Below are 4,945 nucleotides of genomic sequence, written 5' to 3' on the forward strand. Positions count from 1 at the left end.
GCAAACAAATTTAAATAGCGGAGGAGAAGAGATAGTGTGCCCCTATCTAAGGGAATATACTTGCTAGTGATTTGCCAGAAACAGGCTCGTCGGTTCGATCTGAGGCTCTCATTTGTTGGGCCTGCCAAGATGCAGGCAGAAAAGCTGGAGAAAGGGGGCAGAAAGGAAAGAGAAAAGAAAATTTCTGTTATATGAATGTTTAATTGATTCTTGTTGTTCAATGTTTTTCTTCTTCTTTTGCTGCCTATTAAAAAAAAAAAAAAGAACGAACGAACGAACTAGTTAATAGCGATTGCACCATGTTCCTCCCCGCTCACTAACACAGCGTTCCCACCCCAGGCTTGCCCGGGAATCAAATCACGACATAGTGATCTCATTCATACCGTTACCTCTCGTTTCTGTACCCAGCCTTGGCCTTAGATTAGCTTAAGTTTCCTACCGGCAGGGTGAAGTAATTTTCTGGGGTGGGGTGAGGGGCTGTTCTGAAGTTAGACATATACAGGCTTGTATGGCGGAGCGAGCCTTGGAGGCACACAGTAGTAAGTGTTTTTAATCGCTCTGTTTTGGTAGTTGTGAGAGTGCGAAAATACCTTTTTACAAGTTTGAAAGTCTTAAGTGTTTGGGGCTGGTTTAGTTTATGGGGAGCTGGGGAAAGCCATATGGAACAAGTTGCATTTGAAAAGTAGTGATCAAGCGCAGTCATAGACAAACGGCTATAACGCTTGGGATAAAATGTGCCGCAGGTTAGCGGAAAGCGAAAAGGAGCAGCGAACGCTCTGCTCAGGGAGGGTGTCCTTCCAGGGCCACTTGTGGAGGAGGAAATATCCCGCAGCAGCAGCAGCAGCAGCAGCAGGTCGGGTTAAGGAGTTCACGGCAGAAGGAGCCGGCGGGCGTTGTCCTGCGCGAGAGTCCCGAGGTGCTGTCGAAGGTCTGACGCCGGGGCCAGAGCAGCAGCTAGGCTTGGGCTGCCTGGCAGTGTTTTCTCACATTGCCAGCCCTCTCCCACTCATGTTTCTCCTGTACAAAGCCAGCAAGTTCATGCGTTATGTGAGTGAGAGAGAGCTATCTCCTAATAGTTTATTTCTTAGAAAGAAATAAGTATTTATTTTCTTTTTTTAATGTAACCTAATCAAAGCTTGCTGGTTGGTTATGGGCTCTTAAACTAACTTGGAGTATTTTTACAGAAACAAACCTGAATTACATTACATGTTATAAAGTACACTTTCCAAAAGATTTCTGTGAAAACTGCTGTTTTCTAAAATATACGTTATTTCAATGGCAATGAGCAAGACTATATGTGGTAAAAGGAAGGGGGAAGGGAAGGGAAGTTTACATATAGATTTAAGCCTGGATGGAACTTACTCTACAATTTTTAGAAATGAAAATATCCATGTAGGGACCTAAAGGAATCCTGTGGGCTGATGGTGCAGTTTGTGTTGAATACATGTACTAGTGTCTTTATGGCATACGGAAGAAATTTTGCTGTGGCTTAAATGCTTATTATAGTTGGAGTGTTTTGATTACCATCTGTAGTCTCTATTGGTTTTTGATAGAGCTACTAAGATTTTGTATTTTGAGAGTTGTGTCGGTTGTGTTGTATCACACTGACTACTATTTCCAGTATCTGTGAAACAGCTAAGTCTTACAACTTCAGTCTTATTCCTGAACTGTTGCTTTCATATGCTGTTGAAAATATTGAATCTCCTGATTATACAAATGCCTACTGTTGGGTAATATTGACAAATACACTGAATAACATTTTTGACATAACATTCTGTTCCCACACAGATAATTTGGATGTAATTGAATGGGTTGATCAAGAGTCTGTGCTAAAAATACAACATTTTCTCACCCACTAAGGGAAAGAAAACGCTCGCTTAAAAGGCAGTTTTGTCAGGCAGAGCCGTTGAGAAGTGGGCTGGGTTACGCGGTGACTTACAGATTTTGCCTTGCACCTCTGAAGGCTCGGTTCAGGTCTGCCTCGAGCTGCAGCGACGGTCGACTTGTAATCTTTGCGTCGTCTGCAGCCGTGCCTCTGTCCTTCGTGAGGGTCCGTGGTGCGTGATACGGACCGGTGAGGGGGTTTAGCAGGGAGAAGCGGGGCGGCAGGGGCAGCCGCCTGGCAGTCTGGGAGGTGGCGGTCGTGCGAAGACCCTCGCACGGGACCGGACCCTGGAGCCACGGAGTAGGCTGTGAATGATTTTAACTGGAGCGAAGTGCTCCAGCCCTCTCAGGATCCGATCCAGGACGTCTCGCAGGCTAGCATGAGCACTTAAATATGCTGAAGCCAAAAATCTACAGAAATAGTTAGAGGGGGAATTTTGAAGATCGTTTTTCTTTTCTTTTTCCTTATTTTAAGGGTCTCGTGGGCAAGAAATTGTATTGTTACAGTTTCCAAAGTGGAATGGTTTTGCCACAGACCAGGGGAAAAGAATGCAAAATAGGCAGTAGAGAAGGACTGAACGGTTAGTACACAATAAAGTAACTTTTCTACTTTTCTCAATCTACTATCAAATAAATCTTGTGCTAACGAGCGACCAGACTTGTTTCTCTGCCTGCTGCTCGTTTCTGTGGCCGAGCGGAGATGCATTGTACCTTTCCAGCCTTTGAAACGGCCTGTGCCTATTTTTATTTGTCAAGCTGGGGCTGGGCTGGCCCCATTCCAGATGTGTCTCACAAGATTTGGTGCTGATGAGCTATTTATAGAACTGTGGTTCCATTGTCATGGCAACCGTGCTAGAGGCCAAGGCGGCTGGGAGCTATTTCTGGACTTGTGCTGTAATGTAAAACTGATTGGGAAAGTTAGTGCATCCTCTAAGCCAGACTAACTTTAGACAGGCAGAGAGAAAAAAGAGACAACTACGATTTCTTTAAATAGATTTTTTCTTTTCTCCTACCTTTTCCCCATGTGCTCTTTTCGATCGCTGGCAGTTTTCTGAAAGACTGTTTTACAGTCTGTTGTCTTTGCTTAAAACTCATCCGCGTCTCATGGCCTCCTGTAGGATTGCACTTTTCAATTAGGCAGTTGAGGCAGCAGTGTGCATAACCAGCCCTGTTTTTAGGGCAAGGTTTGTATTTCACAGCAACACGAAAAGAAGGGGGCTTTCCTGGGTGGTTGGTTGGTTACGTTTAGGGGTTTTTGCAAGAGCTGCAGTTCTTTCTACCCCGTAGTTTTAATATTCTATTTTTTATGTGTGCTTCATGTACTCCACACCATATAAGGAACTGTAACCTTGATTACCACAAGATGATTCCAAATATATGGAGTCATACTTTTCAGCTTTCTCATTATTTGCTTCAAAATTAGACCAATGGTGCCCCTCCGCCTCCAAGTGGCTGGAATGCTCCGAGGTTCGCCTGTAATTAAAGCCGAGGCCGCTCTCAAAATCCCTTTATGTGATATGCACCCATTGGCATTACAAATAATTGAATTCTGAGCTTTAGGTTTTAAAAAATCTCCTTCTATGTGACTTTCCCTCTAGAAGGAAATCATAATAGCCAGTTGACTTGAAACTGGAAATTAAGAAATGTTTCCGACTTCTTGGGGAGGTTTCTAAGTAGTTGTCTTTTGGTTTACTTCTGCGTGAGTCTTGCAGTACTTTATTAAAGTTCATTTCCAGTATAACTTGTTTTTGAATGGTGTCCTTATATGTCTGAGAACTGACATGTAGGATTTCATTACAGGAACAACATGCGTGAGGTATTTTTACGTGAGATACAGTGCTCGTTCTTACACCAGGAATATTTGTTACCTACTGTCTGTATGTGCCTTTCTCTAAAGGTATTTTCTATGATAATTTTCTTTGAGAAGTAATTAAAGTAATTGTATAGGTTTTGACAATTTGTTTTTCTTTCCTTGTCCAGTTTTGTTCAAGGGAAAAAAGAGCTGTGTTTTTCTGAATATTTTTAAATTATCCGGTCACATTCGTAGCGTGTCATCTGTCACCACCTTAACAGTAAAAAAAAAACCTCAGCTTTGCAAATGATAGAAAATGTCTTTGAAGCACAGAGTATTTTGAAACAAATCAAAACCTCTGCTCACATCCTACTTTTATTTTTTACTGCATTTTGAGAAAATACATGACAAGCTTGGATTCATATACTGTCTTGTTTGCAGCGTGCTATAAATACTCGCAGATCGAATGTTTGCTTGTTTTGTTTGCATCGTTCCTGTAACTTTGCCTGCTTTTCTGCTTCCCTTACAAAATACACTAGTTGAAATACAAAAGAAATCTTTATCACCAGTGTAAGGAGTAGGATTTGCTTTCTCCTCAGTCTGCTGCTCGCTCCCCAGGAGAGCAGGAACGGGCAGAATCGAGGGACGGGCGACGTGTACGTGCACGCTCGCAACTGAAAATAAACCCTGTGCCCTGGATTTGTTGTCAGCGTATTGACCTGCATGGGGAGCCCTGGTCTGGCCACTATAGCAGACCTGGCTTTGCAGGGTTTGGAAGACTCTTCTGTGTTACCCTTTCTTTTTTTTTTTTTTTTTTTTTTTTTTTTTTGTAACTTTAATGTGGTTCAAAGACATGCATCATGTACTTCTCAGCTTGAATACCCTCTAAAGAGACTGTTATATCTCTGGCTGTACCTGTGACTTTGTAGCTTCAGCACAGATAAAGCAGATGAAGAAACAACTTATCAAGTAGTTAACTGTTTTGCCTTTTAGAGAGATGTTTCTGAATAACTTCAAAGATTATGGCAGGGACTAAAAAGGGAGTAAAGCAGAAGTAAAGCATGTTCTCTTCTGAGAAATAAAAGAATTGCACTCTTGTTTATAAATAGTATTAATGCTGAGTTAAATTTCAGCTTAAAACTACTTTGAGCCCAGTTTTGTAGTCCCTGATCATAAATAAATAAATAAATAAATAAATCTGCTGGACATTTGCACAGTTTGTTCTCTAGGAAGATGAGTAAACAAGTAATGAATTTATTTTCAGACATA

At 41.9% G+C, this 4,945-nt stretch overlaps 1 protein-coding gene across 2 annotated transcripts in view; it reads left to right on the forward strand.

Annotated features, from left to right (window-relative positions):
* The window catches only part of GNAS (GNAS complex locus), a 175,739-nt gene that overhangs the window by 149,283 nt on the left and 21,511 nt on the right, over positions 1-4,945 (forward strand). The window lies entirely within an intron of this gene.

The sequence above is a fragment of the Struthio camelus genome, chromosome 18 (assembly GCF_040807025.1).
Source record: "Struthio camelus isolate bStrCam1 chromosome 18, bStrCam1.hap1, whole genome shotgun sequence".
Taxonomy (NCBI): Eukaryota; Metazoa; Chordata; class Aves; order Struthioniformes; family Struthionidae; genus Struthio; species Struthio camelus.